General features: G+C 40.5%; 1 protein-coding gene across 1 annotated transcript in view; it reads left to right on the forward strand.

Annotated features, from left to right (window-relative positions):
- stk35 (serine/threonine kinase 35) overlaps positions 1–9,165 on the forward strand; it is a 28,493-nt gene extending 19,328 nt beyond the window's left edge. The window contains exon 3 of the mRNA XM_088937724.1: positions 1,460–9,165. The gene's annotated coding sequence lies outside the window, so the exon portion shown is untranslated. The remainder of the gene's footprint in view (positions 1–1,459) is intronic.
- The last annotated feature ends 3,168 nt before the right edge of the window (positions 9,166–12,333 follow it).

Below are 12,333 nucleotides of genomic sequence, written 5' to 3' on the forward strand. Positions count from 1 at the left end.
CATTCTACCTGTTCATTTTTAAAAGCTCATTCCTTTTTTCCCCCTCCCACTTTTGAATCAGTGATATTTAGGATCCTGCATCTAGCAAGTGTGGTAGTTCTGTGACTACTACTAAGAGACTGCAAGTTCTTGCCTCAATTATTAGACTGGGAAAGCTTGTGTTAAGTGTTTCTAAATAGTCGATTCTTCCGTGTGGAGTTTGTGTGTTCTTCTGGGCTTTCTCTGGTTTTCCTCCCACCTTCCAAAGACGCGTTGGCTCAGTTAATGGGAACCTATACATTTTGTGCCCTGTTGTGGTGTTGTGCCCCATCCAGAGTGCCGACCTGCCCTGTGATTGCAAGAGACTCTGGCTTGCTACAACTTATTTTAGGAATACCTTTTTCATAATGGGAGGACGCATACTTGAACATTTTCCAGCTGGACTGAATAGTTTTTTGTTCTTTTGTTGGATCACGACAATTGTTCCTAAAGCAGGTTTTGTTGCTTTTCCCCCTCCTCTGTAAACAGCCAGCTGCCTGTTTGTCCTGAACCAGCTGCAGACTTGCTTACTTTTGCTTCCAGCAGGGGAAACTTATCCTAATTTGTTTCTAACCTTTTATTTCCTAGAAACCTTTAACCGTTTGTTGTAAACTAAAGCGCGAGATTCATAGCCTGGGATGTAAAACAACTTTGCATTATCACCGTTTTGTTAAACAGAGTCTGCAGTCAGAACCCACTTATTCTTGTCCCATACTGTACATTTTTCTGTCCTCCCAAAGGTGAGCTGGGTGTGTCTCCGTTTCTGCTGCTGCTCTCTTTAAGAAGTGATCCTCTGGAGTACAGGTTGAGGTTGACGCTCCCGACGTTGCGATGTCGTAGAGCACTGTCAGGAACATGGACGGTGTACTCTGAGCTGTCAGAGGAATAGGGATTCCTGCAATGTCTTGGGTGCCAACAGGCTTGCGGTGATGTCAGCACTGTATCACAAATTGAACTGGTTTTGCTAGCTCGGCTGGATGGATGTCTGTCCCTCCCTGTATGTCTCCCCATGCAGCACAGGATTCATTGCCGGGAGGTCTGATGTAAGCAAAGCCATCTGCAACGTCAAGCTCGGTGGACCTAAAGTCGTCTTCAAAATAACCCGATGATCCTCCTTTAAACTGCTCGGCCTTTTCCGTGGACCCAAAACCTTCTGGGTTCAAAGTCAAAATAGATGATGGCAATTGAGTTTCATTAGCATTCCTGCATGATGTACTTGAACTATGCAGAACCTCAAATAAATTCTTTCCCCTATCAGGAATGTATTAGTTAAATTGTCAATCAAGGTGGAACTCTATTGGCAGAGCTTAATTCCCATTATAACTGGCAGGAAAGAGATAAGGAGGTTCATCATGGCTCACGGGCTGTAATGTGTGAATATACAGCCTTTCCACTCTGCACTCATCTCCAGCACTGATCGAACTTTCTCCTCTTTCCTCAGAACTGTTTACTGAACATCCCCGGGATCCTGCGTCTTTCCAGGGTGAAAGGGAGCTCTGTGCTGATCTTCCAGCTGTGAAGACACTTCCCTCACGAGAGCCGGCAAGCCGAAGGGTGGGGAGCAGGCAGCAGCCTCCCAAGATCTCAAATTCAGGACGTGTAAACAGGAACGCTATGCAATAAAGTTGCACACGGAAAGAGTCAGGTTTTTTTTTGGGGGGGTTAGGTTTTACACCCTTAAACATGCTGTTTATTTTGTAGAAGTATGTTTTTGACCTTGTTTACAGACTAGTTAAGTGTCTTCACCACAGTTATACAGGGCAGGCGTTTGTAAGCAGAGTCCTCCTAGTCTTAACAAAGAAAACGACAACTCTGTAACTCATGTTCCCCTCCAGACGGGGTATGAATATGTACAAAAAGTTTTTGCTTTTAAAAAATGTGCTGCTGCTGTTTTAGTTGGGTCTTTAAGCTCTGCTGATGGTGTTTAATTGTATCTGGGTTTTCTTCAGACTGCTTTGTGTGCGTATAGCAGACATTCCTTGGTTATCCTTTGTGAGGAGACAGCTTCAGAACAACAGTACCGTTTATTTATGGGGTTTAAAGAGTTTTACCACTTTTCTATGATTTTGTGACACCGTGCCAGCATTATATACAAACCGCTGAGTGATTAAAAACTAGGCCTAGTTGTCCTAATGAAAGTTAAACTGAGGAATAGAAGTGAGACAGTATGACAAGCCTAACCACGTTACATTCGCAGCCTTGGAAATGTCAAAGTGGAAACTTCAAATCCCATTCTCCAGATTTAGAAAAGACAACACAAATTCTGCTATTGCAGATTTCTTAGTTTTTCACAGCACCTGAAAGCATTTCAGTCACTTAATTTTGTTCTTCTGCTATGCAATACACCACCCTCTTTCTATTGTGGGTGTAACAAAGTATAACCATAGTTTTTGCAGTGTGTTTTATTACAATGAAGATAAACTGATCGAGAAGAGTTTTCTACGTAAAATATTAGCTATTTGAGCACCATTTCTTTACACAAAAATGGTTAGCCACTCTGTTGAAGAGCTAAAGGTGTAAGTAACAATCATTAACACAAAATTATTAGTGTCTATTACAGTACATCAGGACTTGGCAAAGTATCTTTGTCAGATTACCTTAAACATATCCTGACATTTTCAGCAATCACGTGTGGGGTGCTGTGAGTTGAGGTGAATGTACATGACATTGTTTTAGATTTTTATTTCAGATCGTACACAGAGTGTGTTGGATATGTTATACACATGCTGGAATCCTTTCAGTGTTTGATTTAGGGCTACGATTGAAGTATGCATACTAATGGTAAGTGGGCAACAAGTTTCTATTCTCCCCATTTCTTAAACAAATACAAACACCATTCAAAACGAACCCATCTTATTCTGCTTATTGAATATCCATCACAAGATCTTCATTACATTCTTTTACATTGCACACCTTAAGAAGGTCCATACCGATTTGACTTATGGACTGGGTTCTGGGTGCCAGACAAAGTAATGTCAGTTCTAACATGTGTACCACAGGCTGCCAAACCCTTTCCTACAATAGAAATGCAAACTACAACAGTGTAATGGTCAATGAAATTTTATCTTTTAGTTCATCTGTTCTTTTCACCCTTCAGATGATGAAGAATATAATACTTATCCTGTAGACCACAATTCTTTTTGCTCCACCAGCAACATTTAGATGATCTCCACATAAAAGATTCAGTTACCAAATGGGGTGCAGATAAAAACATTAAATTAGCACAAAAAAAAAACAGGAACCATATTAATATTTGTGATGCATCCAAATTGGTGAATTGGTATGCATGTGAAGTATTTGTTGACATACTTTCCTCACTGCGGCCTGTTGAGCTATGTTCTGTTCTTTCCTTGTGAAGTGTGACAGCTGTGTGCAGTCCACTGTATTTGGCATGAATACTCTCCCACACCAGTAGCTATTACCAAATGAGACTGGTGTGATGGGTTTAGAATGACTTTTTACAGAGAATATGGCTTGCTTTCTCTGCAGTGATATAACAGCACGGTACTGCAACGTAATGGAAATGTGGTAAAAATTCTTTGATTCTGGTGTTAGTTCATGTTTCCATTTACTGTACTTCAACCAAGTCCTAGCACCAAAGATCCCCTTTAAATATTACTGCATAGTCCAGTTTGAGCTATATACTGTCCCACATTCTCAGTTAGGCATCTGAGTTACCCCTATACTGAGAGGAGCAGAGAAATGTTGGTGCTGCTAGTTCTTTAAAAATCATTAGAATTCTTCCATGTCTATAATGAAGTTTTTCTGAAACTGTCCTTTAGATGGGAGACTTTTGAGAGCTGCCCTCTTAGATACTTGCAAAGAGGATCTGTTGTTAACCAGTAGCATACTTGGAGAACTGCAGATATGTTTGAGCAGTTTTTGCTCTAAAAGCAGAGTTGGCTTACGAAGATGTGTGGTACCCTGTTAACACACCGAAAATAATATAATTCATAGTGTCCCATGAGTCCAGATTTCTACATGTAACTCCCACTAAAGAATCTGAACCTAACCCTGTGCAAAATGACTGGATAATGCCTTAAGAATCCGAATGGTATAGCGGATGAGTTCAGAGCTGGATTTCTTCTGTGCAATTGGTAATGCTTTTTCTTACTCTAAACAGCTACTGGAAAGTTGGAACTTTTAATAGTGCAGAGTTGTATGAGATTTCAAGAAAAGTGTCCATTTGAAAGTGTAGTTTGCAAATTGGCAGGAATAATTTAAATGTTTGGTTTTTTTTAATCACTGATGTACTCCTGACTCCTAAACTGGCTGTGAGTAGGATTGCTTGTTTGTTTGTTATGCTTGTGTTGAGAGTGACCTTGGTGCCTTAACACAGTGGATCCCAGCCCTGGTCCTGGAGTTACCATGACTGAATAGTTCTCTGCACATGATATGTGCAATCAGTTTTCTCTTATTGCAATCAGTGCTATAATGTATTGACATCCACCTCCACGTGGCAAAAGCCTTGATGATTAACATCTAAGGTGGGTAGCTGTGACACATCAATGAGGGGTTTTCCTTGATATTATAGCGGAGATGCGGATTCCTAACTGGATCCAACTTAGGTGCTCAAAAACTGTGCTGTAAAAAATAAGATCTTCTCAGTAACTTTCAAGTAGTGCTTGAAGGAAAACCAGAATTGACCAGGTCCTCCAGTACCAGAGCTGAGAGTCACTGCCTTAATACATTTACTCTTATCAGTTAAAGGTGAGGCTGTATTTTACATGATTATTCTCTTCTTGGAATAGAACGTGACTTGTTTAAAAATGCAGTATCATTTTCTCCCCTTTTGTGAAATTGTGCTTTTAAAGCCCAGTGTTGCCATTTTATATATTTGTGTACAGTGGTAGCAGTTACTTAGACCTGCACCCACTATGTGAAATTTTAAATTAACCCTTCCACTGCAACAGTGATATTTGCCACTGAACTTTAGTGTGCATTGTGGGGACCTTCTATAAGCTCTTATAGTTTAGCGACTTCAAAGATTCCATCATTCAACATGAATAACTGAAGTAAACTCACATTGCCTGAATGTCTAACTGAACAGCAAAGCATGTGGATGAAAAGTGATGGCAAATGATCTCTAGTTAATGATGATGCCTAAAAATTAGTCTGTAACCTTTTGGATTTTTGTGGCCTAAAATAGCAAATCTTGTAACTTCACAGAATTCTGCCTCTTCTCGTGTGAAATGGACATTTCCTTTATGTGACACGTCTTTAATAAATGAAAGGGCAGCTGTTTGATATAAAAAGGCTAACTTAAGAGCTGTCTAATTTACTCACCAGGCCCCTCTGTAATCTGGTCTTTTGCATTTTTTTTTTACATACAGGAAGGCAAAACACTACAATATCCCCTCTCCTTCCACCAAAGAAATGTCAAGAACCCTTTTGATGATTTTCATAGGAATTCATTCAGAGATGTCCTTTCTTGGGACTGCTTCAAAGTGTATATATGACAATTGCAAATGCTCACTGATATGCTCACAATACTGTTTTTATAATTAGATATTAGATCTCTACTTAAATTGTGCAAATCAGGTCCATTTCGGAGTACACATGATATTAAAATTCATAACCACTTTTAAAAGTGGTCATTTACAAAGCCCAACTATATTAAAACCAATCAACTGTACAGAAAGACTTAATTTGGAAAACAAAGTGTGGAGCATACTTTTTATCTGTAACTTCATGGTTATCATAACGTAGGTGAAGCAGACCCTATAGGCAAATAGGTACAGATTTTGTTTACTGGAAAGATGTACTTTGATGTAATTGAATAAACAGTTTCTTTTTCTTTCACAAAGATGAGGCCTAGATTTTGTCTGAGTAGGTTAGATTCCTGTGCGCATGAAGCTGTTTGAGTCTGACGTTAAGAAATGACCAGCTTGAATATTGTCCATCCATATGCGACAGTACCGTTTGCAAATATCCAGACTTTGTATCTATATTTGAAAATGACTGGCTGCATGGAACGGTGCACCCCAAAAGTCTTAAATTATTCAGTGACCTCATAAGACAGAAGTTTTAAAATGGATTCACCTCTAAAAAGGCAAGTTTCTTGGTTAGATTTTTATATTTGTTAACCAGGTTCTTCCCATCCTTATTAAAGCACTGATCTTGCCCAGCTTGGCTCATGTGCATGACTGGTCCTTTTCCAGCATGTTTGTCAGTGAAAGTGGGTGGAATGCCTTTCTTTTCTGCACTTTCACTGGGAACTCTCAAGCTCATTAAACAGGGAACAAAGCTGAGTGCAAATATTATACACTGCGCTGAAGGCTTTTGCACATTAGCTGAAGCAGCAGTTTATTTCAAAATTTATTGACATTGTGTTTTCTGCCCTGGCGGAGGAAAACAAAAGCCCTCTGTGGCTGGCAATTTGTCGATTTGGTCTTCTGCAACATTTCCTTACAACATTCAGCTCTTTAAACATTTTTGAACTGGAGCAGGAAAGGTTTTCTATCCAAATCTCTCTCCCATTTACAGTCAAATGTCCGTTAGTGCCTCAGATCGAGGCATTTTGAAAATATCTTTTCTTCAGTCTAGCTTTGCAAGTTAGTATTCAGAGTATTGTATGTGCAAGAGGGTGGCAGGTCCCGGGGACAGAATGTCCTCAGCGTTGACAGGGGAAGAAGATGCTGATGGACTTTTTTAAAGGCCGACTGCTCCTGCTTCCATGGGTGAATGAATAAAATAACACTACTTGGTAACAGCCCCAGTTTTTCTCAAGAGCTCAAATTTGCTAGTCCGAGATGCTCGATTGCCAGGTGAAGGTTTTCAGTTTCGTGTCTTGTAAAGCCAGCACAAGCTGAACGTCCCATTGTTTTGTTTTTTTTTAGTATTTCTAGAGTTTCCTAGCTTCTCAACTAGAATGTCGACTGTATAGGTGTGGCAAATCCCATACAGGGAGAAAGCAAATGCTCAAACTGCTGAAATGAGTGTTGCTGTCAGATTCCACGGTAATCCTGAGAAGTGGTGTAACATTTCCATTTACCTCCGCTCCAGTGGGAAGAGGTAGGGGTATATGGTCCTGGTACACCTGTCTCAACCAGTCCTTTTCTGCTTCACCAGTCCTAGCTCACAGAGTGAGTGGAGTTTATGATTTGCACCCAGGCCAGTATGGATTATGTGGTCCTAAAAGGAAAATACGATATTTTCCAGTGTTCAGCCTCATGTCACTCATCGCACGTGAAAGGCTGGGGGGGAAAACGTGAAAGTTGATTACGATTTCAAATGGCTTTTCTACCGTTAATCGAAAGACCGGTTTAATCTGATGGAGTCGGGTGAACCTGTAGAAACGTTATCAACAGTTTTCCTCCATCGGTCTTATCTTGGATGTTATTCAAGGTTTTAGGTTTGGTTGCTAAAAGTGATTTGAGTGTGAGCTTTTGAGTTGAATGTTGGACTTTAGTTCTGCTAGGTCTGAATGTTTAGAGGATTGTACAGCTGTAAGTTACACATTTGATTTGAAACCTGATTGAGTTTGAGTTTTGTGAATTCCTCAGACCTTTTTGGCTTTCAGTAGCTTTAACTTTAGCTTTAAAGTTGATTTTTAATTCCTGTTATATTGCCTGTAGCTGACATGCAGTACCTAAGCCTGTCAAGTGCCAGCACACAATGAGCTATTTCCAGCAAGAGAAAACAATCTTAATTTGTTAGCTGACATGTGTTCAGTTGAGGTTGGCTTTTATTATTGAGAATTGACCCACACTAGATGGACACTTAGAAATGTCAAAGCTTTTCTTAAAAGCAGTGAAACTGTGATGACTAGGGGGGGTGGGATTAGTAGGGAGTTAACAACAGTTCTGTAGTTTATGCATTTGAGTGTCTTTGGTATTTGCGGATCAATGTGAATGTGTTGCAAGTGAGATTCTTCTATAATGTTTTGCATTTGACCTGTTTTGCCAATTCCTTCACATTTTTACAAAATCCTGAGCAACAGCAAAAACATCTTGGAGTGCAAATGGTGCTATTCACCTGAAGCTTCTTCGACCATTTTCTCATTCTTTCAAAGTACCCTTTTTTAAAAAAAGGCGTTTAACTTTTTTTTTTTTCCCCCCTGTCGTGAATTATTTATAGACTCCACAGTTTTGCTCATTGCTGGATTTTGATGTTTTGGCACAGGGCGTTCCAGTGATTGTGAGGTTTTGTGCAGTAGCTACACACACCATGGTGTGATGTCCTCCTTTGTAAGGGCAGAGTTTCTCAGACCTTGGTGTAAGGATGCCTTCTGCTCAAGGGTTTGCCTTTCAGCTGAAATCTTAATTACTTTGGAACAGCAGATGTTAATTCGGGGGGCTATAGTCTCTGTCCTCAAGGGCTACAGTCCAGCAGGTTTTTGTGAGTCTCTTAAATTCAACTGCCATTTAAGGCTTACACTAGTGAAACTGAGCCTTGAATGAATTACCATAACCATTTTATTTTTAAGTTACTGATGACTTAAGATTTCTGGATCATGGCTGAAAAGGCCCAGAGTTACAAACCCACCTTCTTCATTCAGCCTGGTTGTTCAATTAATCCTTCACTTTTAAAAAGTGCAAAAGGGTTTGAAAATAGTTTTAACCCAGCGTTGAGTGTGGCTTTTCAGAACCCATTTTCATAACCCATAAAGTGCTGTATCGACAAAGGGAAGCAAAAGGTTTCTGAGGAGACAGACTGAATGTCTTGGGGAACTATGCACCTGTAGCCAGGAATTACCAAAGACTGGGTCTAGAACATACTGTAACTAGCAAAATACATAAAGGCCATAATTCATCATGGGATCAATTTACCTGAGTAATTAAGAATTCATTTACAGTGGAGATAAAGGTGCAGAAGGAACTGAGGACCATAGTGAGAAACCACTGCTGTAGGACACTGTGTATCCTCTGTTATTCTGTGCTTTCCCTGTTAATTCACTCTGTTCTATGCAACTTTCACTATTGAAAACACTGTGTATGGAAGTGGACGTTATTTCTTCTGCTTCTTGTGTAATGTGGACTGGATGAGCACAGTTTATTACACTTTTTTTTTTCTTTTTGTATTTAATATTCTGCCTGTTGAGTAAACTGGAGCCATTAGAAGTTTAAGTAAGATATCCTTTTATTTTTGTTTGTAAAATATTTGGACAATTTGTTTTTTTTCCTGCAATAAATTATCTACAGTAAAGTAGTATTTGTGGGGATTTTTTTTTTTTGCTCAACTGTGTATCCATTTAACAAATGCCATATTCACATATTCAAATGTGAGGTCTACATCAGCATCTGTCAGTAACATCCTCCTGAAAAGTGCCGTCCCTACTGTCTAATGTACCTTGAGACAATTGGCTATGGAGAGCCTCCACAGCTGATGGTCAAAATGTTATCAGTGTGGTGTGAAGGAAAAAACTAAAACAGAGGTTCCACAAATACAAGATGAAGACTGTGACCCAGCTCTTGTCACAACTTAGTTTAATGTGTGTTTACCTGCTGCACGATATCAAGGCAGGACCGAGCAAGAATTGGGATTTTCATGACCTTATCCTACAATCTGATTGCACAATGGCCATAACTTATGAATGTTAAAATGTTGTTTTAAAATGGAAACGCAAGAAGGTAAATTTGCAATAGAACCCCCCTCTTATTTATTTTGCTAGGCTAAAGAACATTCTATACGAGAAGAGACGACCCAACGTGCAAATTTGGTTGCTTTAGAAGCTTATTGGTCTGAGGATCTCGCCCAGAGGTGGATGTGGATGTCTGCGCTCTGCAGTCTGTGCTTGTTTAGCAGCGGCCTGTGTCTAATGGGCATTAGCTCATAACGAGTATTAGTGCAGGGAGGGGATCGGAGCTGCATGGCGCCAGGGGGACTTCCAGCCCTCAGGATTACAGTGAAAGTGGTCTTTATCACAGACCGGGCACCAGTTCTGCCTCCTGGATAGTTGTCATTCCATATGTTCCTCCACGGCTCTGTAATAACAGGCCATCCTACCCTTTGGGCAGTTTGGGAGACTTAATGGCTGTGGGAAGGGTTCTCATTATCCCACAGCTGGAAGATTTCGAAAACGACAAGTCAAATGTTTTGCACGGTGGAGTCGAGAGCAGTCAAAACAAGCATCATCTCCTGGGACACTTAAAAAACCAGGCTGGGGCTGGTTGGAGACTGGGAAAAAAAAAAAGTGATCACATTTTAAATCGCATTTTCCAATCTCTGTCTCCAAAAGATGCTGACCCAATTCTGTTTGGCGTGGTTTGGAGTTTTATATAATGGTTTTAAATAATCTTCTCCATGGTAGCCAACTGTCTTTGCATTTAATCTGTTATTACAAGGCCTTTTTCCAATCCAATATTTGTAACTTCTATGGTACACCCGGCAAAATTTAAAAGTGAATTCCAGAGGATTTCAAGTTAGGAATTGTTTTGAACAGTTTTTTCTTCTGTATTAATAATTCTACGTTGGATATTTAAATACAAAGCATACACAGGCCTCATTCCTATTTATCATTCTTACTGCAGATGATTGATCATTCTGGATTATTGTTAAAAGGTCATGTTGGGAGCAGAGAGGAGTGGTTATTAAATTAAAAGCAGGTGAATCTGTTTTCTTTGTTTATTGTGGACATTTTGATGTAATTTTTATATACCTGTCTCTTTTTTGATATGTTGTAAAGCTCATTGAGATAATGTTTCACAAAACACCATGAACAGATTAATGTTATTTCTGCCATGCTCTCTCAGTCTCAGAATCATGTCCGTGTTGATCACAGTTGTGTTGTTTATAGTCTCATTGTTCCTGGAGACTGCAGTATCATCAGGGAGAGCTGGCAGCCTGGCATGCAGTATAAACAGCAGGGTGAGGCACACTGAAATCTGACTGGAAGCACAGAGACGTAGCTCGTTTTGCCTCGCAGCTCTGGGTCCAATTCCAGACCTGGGGTTCTATCGGTGTGGAGTTTGTATGTTCTGCTTATGGGTTTTTTTTCCAGGTGCTCCTGTTTCTTCTCACAGTCCAAAAACAAATTGGTAGGTTTGGAAAAGAGGCCTTGGCGTTGATCTGAGTGTGCGGGTGGGGGTTTGCGTTTGCCCTGCTATGTACTGGCGTCCCACCCAGAGTGTATCCTGCCTTGCACTCGTTGCTTGCTGGGATAGGCTACGGCTCCATTGCACCCCTGCATTGGAAGAAGCGGTTAGGGAATGGTTGGATGGAAATGTCTTATTTCATTAATTAATTTTACTTTCATTATTTAATCATTTTGTTCTTCGTCTACTTATTAGTTTGCACTGGCCAGCAGTCATAATCACCCTGAAGCTCACAACTGGCAGCCCACTGAAGCTCAGCAGTGTGAGCCTGGTCAGCGCCTGGATGGGAGACCTCTGGGAGAGCTATGGTTGCGGATGGAAGAGGTGTTAGTATTCCCTGTGGACATTAAAAATCCTAGGGCATTTCTCGAAAAGAGCAGGGGTGTTACCGCAGTGTCCTGGCCAAATTTTCCATAGGGCTTTACCAATAATCCCCATCTCTGATCTGGCTTCATTACTCATTACTTCATTGTTCTCCTCCCCCCTGAGAGCTGGTGTGTGGGGAGTGTACTGGTGCACTCTGGCTACCATCGTATGATCCAGGTAGGGCTGCACACCGGAGGTGGTAGGGGGGATCCCCATTACCTGTAAAGCACTTTGAGTGGGGTTTCCAGAAAAGTGCTATAGAAGTGTAAGTGATTATTATTATTATTCATTGGGTTATATAGCCACTGACATGCAATTTGATATTCTTGTCCTCACCACCTTCTACTGTGTGGCTTTTATTTAATTCATATAAACGAGTAAGTGGCGCACTAATTTGCAAGTATTCACGGGTAATACTGTAAACAAATTAGTACAGAGATACCTGGTTGTGAATTATAGCTGTTGTCCTGAGTGACAGCTCTATAGCTGTTAAATGGTTCAACCTGATAAAGATTATAGAACAAAGATGGCCAGCTCTGATCCTGGAGAGCCATCTTCCTGCAAGTACTGTATGTCATACAGTAGGTCACCCTTAAATCAGCAATTTGGAGGCCTTGACCAATTTAGTCAGTTTCCTGGTTTAGTTAAGTCAGAAATGGAGAGCTGGAGTTGTGAGAGCTACTGCGTGTTGACGTTTTCATTTCCAGCAATCTTTTGTAAGTACCATGTACTCGTTGTAGCGTGTTTAGACACAGCCTCTCACAGGAGGAGTCACACCGAATGAAACTCTTCTTGTGGAAACATCAACAGAGAGAGGAATGTGCTCTGCGCTTTTACAATGATTAACCATGAATCGAGCGTTTTGTACCAAATCACATACAGTATTTTTCTCGGGCTGTTGCTAAAGCACGTG

Source organism: Atractosteus spatula, chromosome 19 (assembly GCF_055471065.1).
Source record: "Atractosteus spatula isolate fAtrSpa1 chromosome 19, fAtrSpa1.hap1, whole genome shotgun sequence".
NCBI lineage: Eukaryota > Metazoa > Chordata > Actinopteri > Semionotiformes > Lepisosteidae > Atractosteus > Atractosteus spatula.